Source organism: Nematolebias whitei, chromosome 2 (genome assembly GCF_014905685.2).
Source record: "Nematolebias whitei isolate Nwh7 chromosome 2, NemWhi1, whole genome shotgun sequence".
Lineage (NCBI taxonomy): Eukaryota > Metazoa > Chordata > Actinopteri > Cyprinodontiformes > Rivulidae > Nematolebias > Nematolebias whitei.
Genome location: NC_056499.1, coordinates 39,624,679 through 39,634,693, shown reverse-complemented (window position 1 = coordinate 39,634,693; position 10,015 = coordinate 39,624,679). Strand labels below are relative to the sequence as shown.

Below are 10,015 nucleotides of genomic sequence, written 5' to 3'. Positions count from 1 at the left end.
GATGCCAGTCGACGTGTGTGGAGTGGCCCTTATGGCCATGAGGACCAGAGGGAGTTTCACGTCCCAGTCCTTGTGGTTTGCGGCTACGTATTTTTTCAAAATACTCACCACAGTCCTGTTTGCTCTCTCAACCTGGCCTGAAGCCTGTGGGTGGTAGCCAATATGGAAGTTGGCTTTGACGCCTAGCGTCTTCCACAGTTCCTTCATTACTTCACCTGTGAAGTGTGTACCTTGGTCTGAGTTCACCCTGAGGGGAAGTCCAAACCTTGAAAATACATGATTCATTAATAACATGGCAGTGGTTTGTGCTGTGTCATTAGGGGCTGGTAGACATTCTACCCATTTGGTAAACGCGCAGGTTACCGTGAGAAAATATTTATTTCCTCTAGAGGTCTTAGTGAGTGGTCCGACCCAGTCGATCTGGAGGTCTGACCATGGAAATGCAATGCCTCTACTATGCAGTGGTGCTCTGTGAAGTGGTCTGGATGGTTGAAACTGGCCACAGATCAGGCACCCTTTTATGTAGTCTTTGACATCCTTTTTCATTCCAGGCCAATAAGCAATCTGTTTCAATGCTTTCAGCGTGGCATTGTCACCCTTATGTCCTGCGGACGGAAGGTCATGTGCATGGACTAACATCACCCCCCTGTGGTCATGGGGGACCACGAACACTGGTGAGGACGTCCGTCCATGAGCAAAAGTTAGGATGCCTTTAACTAGTTTCAGCTGTTTGCGCAGCTGAAAGAGGACTTTGAGGTCTGGATTGAAATCCAGCTCGTCTTTCGATGGAGTGTATTTGTCTGGGTCAGTCAGATACAACATCATCGAGTTAATTGCAGGATCCAACTTCTGAAGTTGGATGATGTCCGGGTCAGTCAACATTGGGCGCACAGAAACTGTGTTATCAGCAGGTTTAGCTGCCGCTTGTGCGCGTGTGACTGCCATTACCTCAGTTGTAGCTTGTGACGACCGAGTGTTGAGTAGCCAGGAGGGGTCAAAGGACCACGTGGGTCCGTCAACGGCTCCTTCCTTGGCCAGGGAGTCTGCAAGGTCATTGTAGTGCTTGTCATCGCCTGGGACTCTGGAGTGTCCTGGAACTTTCTTCCAGAAGATCTGTAGATCATGTGATGTCACCAAGTGATCACATGTCATGAAAAGCTCTTTGTGTTTTACCACCTTTTTGTTGCTTGTGAGAAAACCGTTCTGTTTCCACAGAGCGAGATGACACAAGAAACTAAGTCGAGCATAGTTAGAGTCAGTGCAGATGACTAGCGTCTGGATGGAGCGTTCCACTGCCATCTGTAGGCCTATTAGGATTGCAGCTATCTCAGCGTACTGAGAAGACTGAGAGCCCAATTTATAGCCAAATGTGACCTGTTCCAGGTCTTGGAGGAGAACTCCTCCAACACCTGCTTTGCAGACTTTCATAAATATAATTTACATAAATATTTCAAGAATCTTGGCTAGTGTCAGTGCAATGATGCTTTGTGATTCCTTGAGACAACCCTGCACAGTAATCTAGCAGACAGTGATGTTGTTTGACTTTCCTACATTCTGTGGTTGATTTTATATTTCTAAGCACAATGTTCTCAGAAAGTAGTTATTAATTTACTTGGATCATTGGAGCTCCACTCAGTGGGGCTGACAGTGAGCTGCCAGCTGCTGTGCAGACTGGTGAAACTGATCTGTTGTGTCCTGTTTATCTGCTTGGTGCCCGTGTCACTGTCATTTTCACTCCACTATCACTTTCACATAGCATGGCTCAACTCCGTTCAACTCCTTCCTTCAGTTTTGACAGTGTTCTTTAACGTGGGCAGGGCTGTCCGCCTATTATCTCAGCACCATGTGAAGCTGTAAACATACAGACAAACACAACTTTCTTGTGGGTTGGTAATTACCATGTGTGCTGTTGTGGTGGGGGTGTTTTGGTCATAAAAGTCTGAGATTGGCTATTTTCAAAGTGGAAATGACAGCTGTGTTTACAAAGCTCATCTAAGGCCAGAAGGGAAAAAAGTCTTAACCCCTACTTGTACATTTGTACTGTCAATTTATAAAATGTGCCCCCAATTTGTAATTTTGCCATATCGCAGATATGATTTTCATGTAAGTGAGTAGTGAGTATTTTATCCTATTTATTAATAGTAAATATTAATCATCTTCTCTGACTGTTGCAATGGCTGATATAATTTACAGACAGATTTTGAGACATAATGAACATGTCATGTCCATCTTTATCTTTGTCAACGTTGGCACAAAGTCTCTCATTAACCCATATTATTCTGTCAGTTTAGAATGAATGGACGCAAATGTAATCGTCGTAATTGTTGACTTTCCTGCTACTTTCAAAGCTTTTTCTAGCTGCAACATTTAATGTGACAGATTCAAGAAACAAATTGAAAAAAATTGAAAAGCAGATTTGTCTTGTAATGAAGCATTAAATGTGGGAGGGGTGGAGTATTTACAAGATCACCCATACTCCTAAATGACAAAGTTATCTGCCTAGTGAGGTAAAGTTGATTTAAAAGGTGCCTCAGTTAGCAGAAAAAAGTGACAGAAATCATGTCAGATATTATATAAAAATGTTGGACACACACCACTGTTACGTCCTGATGCATGCTTATTGTATGTACTGGGTTGGTGTCGGACTCAGTAGACGGCTTTACTTGGAGCTGGTGTACTTGGTGACGGCCTTGGTGCTCTCTGACACAGCATGCTTTTCCAACTCCTTGGGCAGCAGGAGGCGCACGACAGTCTGGATCTCTCTGGAGGTGATGGTGGAGTGTTTGTTGTAGTGAGCCAGGCAGGAGGCCTCGGAAGCAATGCACTCAAAGATGTCGTTGATGAACAAATTCAAGACAATCATGGCCTTAGAGGAGATGCCGGTGTCGTGGTGGACCTGCTTCAGCACCTTGTACATGTAGACGGCATAGCTCTCCTTCCTGATTTTTCTTCTTGCCTCCTTTGCTGGCTGTCTTGGTCACAGCTTTTTTTGAGCCCTTCTTGGGAGCGGACTTGGTGGGTTCAGGCATGTTTCTTCTCCTTGGATTCTCAGAGACACTGCTATGATGTTAATATTCAGACACCTAGCTCACTTCCTGACAAAACCAAAGGAATGTTGTTTTCAAACAGAGAGTTGGTCCCAGCAGTTCTTCTTTTGATTTTATCCTCGAATAGTGTTCCTACTGAGTTTGTTGATTCCTACAAATATTTGGGTATCTTGGTTGATTTGCACCTCTCTTTTAAGCTTCATGTGAAAAACTTGGTAAAGAAACTGAAAGTTAAACTGGGTTTCTTTTTCAGAAATAGATCCTGTTTAACTCTGAATGCTAGGAAACGCCTTGTAACTGTGACCTTCCTTCCCTCCATTGACTATGTGACATTATTTACATGAAAGCCCCCTAATAACATCCTACAGATTTTTGACGCTGTCTATCGTGGTATGCTAAGATTCATAACTGGTTGTAACTATTGCACCCACCATTAGACCCTGTATTCACTGGTTAACTCATCAACTTCACGCAGACTCCCACTGGTACATTTTCATCTTTAAATCACTTCTTGGTCTGCTGCATTCATACATCTCCTCCTACATGTCTCTGCGTGAGTGCAGCTACAGCGTGCACTCTCAGGACATTATTACCTGCAGTGTTCCCTCAGTGAGGATTGAACTAGGCAAAAGGGCCTTCTCCTACTCTGCTACTGTTAAGTGGAATATCTTGCAAAAAGATCTGAAGCTCTCGACCTTGACCTCTCTAAGTGGCTTCAAACATTTACTAACTACCTGGGAAAAACCAATGCAGACATGTTCCTGTTTTTAGTATTTTACATGGCTTTACAACCTAGCTGATTTTTTATATCGTTTTCTTTTATTTGTTCTTTTTAATTTGTATGCTTTTTATGATTGTCTACTCTTGTCATCACTCTTTGTTAACATCAAGTCTCTCTTGTAAATGAGTCCTCATGGTTCAATGGGATTAACCTGTATAAATAAAGGTTGAATAAATGAAAAAATGTTCTGAGATTTTTATCAATATACTGTATGTTATGTTATATGATCCTTTTACCACTTTTTTAATGAATGGTATATGTGAATTTCTCATATAATTTAACTGCAACATTAGTATCACGATAGCATGAAGGGATCTATTATCATCTGCAGTGTGATGCATTGAAAAAAAAAAAAACTGGTCATGACCCACATCAAAACAACCATCAACATCAATGAAGACCCGCATCAGTATGCATATCACGAGAACCAATCCACAGAGGATGCCATCTCCTCTGTCGTCCACACTGCGCTCAACCACATGGAGCAGACCACTCCTACGTCCATATGCTCTTTGTGGACTTCACGTCTGCCTTCAACACCATGATACCCCAAACCCTGATGGACAAACTACTCACACTAGGACTAAGCCCCTCCATTTGCAACTGGGTCCTACACTTGTTAACAAACAGACCACAGTCAGTGAGGATTCACATGTTCTCCTCCTCCACCATAACCCCCAGCACTGGCTCTCCTCAGGGGATGTGTGCTGAGCCCTCTCCTTGTTCACTCTGTTCACGTATTATTGTGCACCCACTCATCCAGGCTGTCACATTGTAAAGTTTGCAGATGATACAGCGGTGGTGGGATGCATCACAAACAATGATGAGTCCAGCTACAGGCAAGAGGTGGAACACCTGGAGAGCTGGTGCAGAGAGAATAACCTTCACATCAATGTGAAGAAGACAAAGGAGATGATTGTGGACTTCAGAAGAAACAAACACACCTACACCCCCCTGAACATAAGAGGATCTGCGGTGGAAGTGGTCTCCAGCTACAAGTACTTGGATGTACACATGAATGACAACCTCAGCTGGAGCAACAACACCACCAACCTGATCAAGAAAGCTCATCAGAGACTCTACTTCCTCAGACGGCTGAGGCGAGCTGGTCTGGGAAGCTCAGTCCTCACCTCCTTCTACAGGTGTGCAGTGGAGAGCATCCTGTGCTCCACAGCATCAATGTGTGGCATGGAGGCTGCACAGAAGACTGTTGGAGTCAGTCTCCCCACCATCACAGACATCTACACATCCAGATGCAGGAAGAGGGCCACCTGCATCATGAAGGACCCCACTCACCCAGCGCACACACTTTTTGCCCTGCTTCCCTCAGGCAGGAGGTTAGGGAGCATTAAGTGTAGAACCACTAGACTGAGGAACAGCTTCTACCCTGAGGCTGTTAGATTCATGAATCTCTAATCAGGATAATCACTGTAAGAAAAAAAATACATCATGTTGCTGCTGATCTGTTTCATGTTGCTGCTGATCTGTTTCATGTTGATGTGTTCATGCGTGCTCATCTGCTCACATAGACTCATGTTGGTGCTGCTGTTCAGTGTAATGTTTTTATGCTACTAGTGCTTAGTGTATATTTAGTTGATGTTTTTCTTAGTTCATATCTTAAATTTTATTACTGTTTTTCTTTTACATTTTTTGTTGGATGTAACTGGGACCCTGTGTACATTATTTTGTTCCACCACATGTACCACATGGGGTGCGAATGACAAATAAATAACCTTGAATCCTTGAGTCCTTGAAAAAAAAAAATCGGCACAATTTGAAATCCAAAGCCAAAACCCAATGCCTGTTCCTGTTTTTCTTGCTCTTAAAATCCAGTACAATCTTCATGGCATTGAATAAAGTAAAGGTTTTGCATTATATCAATGAGAAATATCCATCCTTCTCAGCCATGTGTCAGAACTCCCTGAGGCAAGATTTACACAGCTAAATAAAAGATTATTTTTACTCCCGCCTCTTCGCTTTCTATTTCCAGCTAAAGCATTAGATCTTATCTAATGAGCTCTTGAGGAAATATGAAATAGGGCAAAGAGAAACAATAGTAACAATAATAATAAGAGCGCATTGCTATTGTTTTACTACCATAGGGAGAGTTTTGCAGCTTGGAAATGAGGGGTCTTTGGGTCACGGTGGTACACAATGAAATTTTGTTGCACTCAAGACTGCTTACTATTTTCTACAAGCTGCCTGCAGAGATCTTTTGAGCAACCAACACCCTGAAAGAGGCCTCAGGGATGATAATAATGAAATGTATTTTCTGCTGAAGTTTAGCCAAAAGGATTGGGAGTAAATTGTCTAAGTGGTGAACATTTGAAAAGCAAATATTTATACCCACTAGAAAAGAGGGATTAACAGTGAGTTCTCGATATACTTTCTTAATTATTTACCTAAAGTGACACAAGAGCGCAGCAGGGGGAATTACTTCATGCTCACACTGTTCAACATGCATTAGGAAGTGGCACAACACATGACAGCAATTATACCTGGATAAAAATGAAAGGCTATGAATTGCAGATGCTGAATTTGTGCAAACCTGCCACCAAAGCTCTATGCAACAATAAACACTATAATGTTATAAGATTTAGCATGATTTATTACTGTTACTACACTTTTCAAAGATTAGGCTATAACTAGTCGTAAATGTTTTTTACCATTCAAGAACATGAGATGAAAATGTACATCTGCTCTACATTTAAATTTAAAAGGGTTTTCAATATATATATTATTGTCAGTAAACGGTTTTCTCATGTAATGTGTAAAAACAATGATTTTGCACCTACCGCTCAATTTATGCTGATGACACACCCCAACACACTCAAGAGGAATGTGCTGAAAAGTAGCTGCTATTTCTTCTTAAATAGGGAACGAAGTTTGGTTTAAATGTTCATGCTTCACACTGAGTGTGGAGACAACGGTCAACATATATTTTATAAGGAAGTCTAAACAGAATCTTTTTTTAAATGTTTCTACAAATAATCAAAAAAACAATAAGAAGTTAAGGTGTGATTCTGGATTCAATTCTTGGATTAAAAAAACCCACTAAGGACTAATACAATGAAATGTTATATTGCTATTTTTAGACATTTTAGAAATTCACTTACTGAGGAAGCATCAATGCTGTATTTTGGTGCAGTTGTAATTCCTCAGAATTATTACTACATATCATCCATCCATCCATGGTTATCATTACCATCATTACCATCCAGCATGGTTAACATTAAACATTGTTAGTTAATAGTTTGTTTCAACGTTTTCTGTTGGTTGTGCTTTTGACCCTGTTCACATGAAAACTATTTCTGGTGAAAATGGAAGAGTTTCGCTGCGTTTGAACTGTTCATTTACACGAAAAATAGTGAATGTTTTCTCTGACAACGGCACAATTTGAGAACAGGTTCCAGAGTGCAATGATTCAAAAACATCCCGGTGTCCATTGTCGTATAAAACGATAATCTAGATATTTTCTGTCAGGGAATTCCTGGCTCACGCGCAGTATGACGCAAAACATAGCGGCTTCCTACAATCCACAGAAGGAGAAACTATGGACAATGGCGGATACCTGAGTATTGTTTGTGCTTCTGACTCATAAATCTATCATTCTAATTTCCCCAGACTGCTTTCAGTTTGGACATCATCTGGACTTTTGTTATGGCGGTTTTCTCGTGAGAGAAATGTTAGAACGTTTAGAACATTTTTTTTATGCATGCACGCTTAAGAGTTTCAAGTTTCAAAGAACATAACACCAACTAGTGGCTTAGTGTGGGAATTACACCTTTTCCACGTCTACCGTTGCTGCGTAAACATAGATTGTAATTAGAACGTTTTGATGTAAATGTGTTAATAGAAATGGGGGGAAAAAAATCTGTTTTCATTGGATTGTTGTTGTGTAAACAGGACCTTATATTATGTATGTCTTGACCTGCTGAGGGACTTCAGATTGAAAACAGCCATTGGTTAAATCTGGTATAATGAATCTGCCTTCTGTTTTAAGTATCCTGATGCATGCTCAATAATACAGGTAGAAAAATCTAAAAAAGTTCAATCTGGTCCTCCGGACAGATTTAACTTTTTTAGATTCTGTTTTAAGTGTTTTGCTGTCGAGCGTGGACCTAAATAAATAAACTTAAAACTACAAATGAAAGAAAATCACAGCAAATAGTGACAGTTTTGATTTGAGATTTTTATTTTTACTTTCCCAATCAATTTACATATTTTTAGACTATTGAGTGAAATAGTTATTTTAATTAGGAATGATAAACTATTTACTCCTTATAATGTTCTGTAGGTTAGTCGAACCCAAGGTGCAGGCAGACAGGGAACTTGAAAGGTAATTAAAGAAATTACATTTATTTAACAGCAAACAAAGGGCTGACATGGCAGCAATACTTACAAAAGTGGAGGGACATGGAGACACAGAGGGAGACAGAACTAGATGTCTTACAGTACAATGTGTGGACGTGGAGAACATACGCTGATTTATATACAACACTAACGACGGACAATGACAGACACCTGGGGAAAAGACAACGAGGCACATGTGTGAGCGGCAGGAGCTGGAGCTGATCACATGGGAAAAAAATCATTGAGGACAGGACAGATGACACAAATCCTCACAATATATCTGTAGATGAACATATTCTGTGATATATTCATAAATTAAACGGATTCATTCATTTTTCTGGACTGAATAATAACGTGCATTGAATTTAATTAAATGTGGACGTAAACGTGTTTATCTTTGACTCACCAACGACAGTGGGTCATTTATTTAAAAACGATTTAAACACATCACACATTTACATTAATTTGGCAAAATGATTTCAACAACAACATGGCTTAATTAGCGAGTTTACAATTAGAAGACCATACGGCGATGGTTTCCCTTGCTTCCAGCTGTACAACAGACATTTCTAAAAATATCTGGAATGATTTCTAGCAGATAGAAGAGTTTAAAGATGGAAATTGAAGTTTAAGTTGAGAGAAAGGATGGATGAGGGAAATGTGTGTGTCGGCATCAGAACGGCACTCTCCGGTGAACTCCCAGCTTCTTCCTCGGTACACTTAGGTGGTGTAAATCAACTCTTTACCTGTAGCAGGTGACTCCACTGGTACGGAGTTCCATTTAACGCACCCTTTCAGCGTCTCCGTAGGAACAGCTGTGAATCGTCCGAAGTAGCGCCGGTATTCCGTCCGACACAGGTTCACCTCTCGGTGGACTCACATGAGTGGAGTCCGTCAGAAGTTCCACTCAGATGTGGAAGATTGCATAATTCCCACAAGACTCGGAAGAGCTCTGGATCATGCCTGGACTTCTGTTCTCCCAGCACTTCTTCTGTTCGGTTCTGCTCCCAGAACTGAACTCGACTGCACTCGACTGGAGCTGCAAACGACTCAAGCCGAAGCCTGAAGCGACTGGTTTGAACTAGGAAGTACCGACATTTAAAGAGTTCTATTTCCGGTTCATTTGGGAGGTTCCTGATTGGTCAATTCGACCAGACAGGGGTGTGTTTTTGTGACGTAAGAGGTCACTAGAAGTCAGAAAAACAGAAAATGTTTTGGAACAGATTGAAAATGTTTTTAGAGACAGACGAGAGAAATGTTTGGACGAGTTGGGTGAAAACAGGTGCCAGCTTCTCTATTTACGTCTGAGAGGATTTAAAAACATGACAGTTCGTTCCAACAACTTGTTTTGCGTTTGACTCCAACCTTGGACCAACTTACACTTGCTCATTCAAAGACAGAAAATCAGAAAATGCATAATTACTCTGTAACAGACCTTAACGTGATTTCTACTTTGAATGAGGATTAAAAATCACTAATACTGTTTCACAGTTGATTAAAAATGATTAGTTCACTTCAACATTTAAAAATGGTTTGAACTAAACACACTTTGATTATCAAACATTTGTAAAATAGCAATGATAATAAAAAAGAGAATGTTCTTTCAATTGATCAGTGCAGGACACTTAGAAAGTCTCTGGATGAACTTAATCTTGTGTTTCTGAACTCAAATCAATGAAATACAGTTCTTGTTCCAGGCAGGCTCTCAAGGCCAGATTTTGACCTGAGGCTTAGTTCACTACATATCAAAAATTCTCATGTTCTGCAGCTCAAAAGACTGACCCAGGATGCAGACCCACAGACTTAGAGCTAAAAGTGTCTTTATGAAGAGATA

At 40.8% G+C, this 10,015-nt stretch overlaps 1 pseudogene; it reads right to left on the bottom strand.

Moving 5' to 3' along the window:
• Nucleotides 1–2,659: 2,659 nt before the first annotated feature.
• LOC119424358 lies at nt 2,660–3,029 on the bottom strand (annotated as a pseudogene).
• Between the last annotated feature and the right edge of the window lie 6,986 nt (nt 3,030–10,015).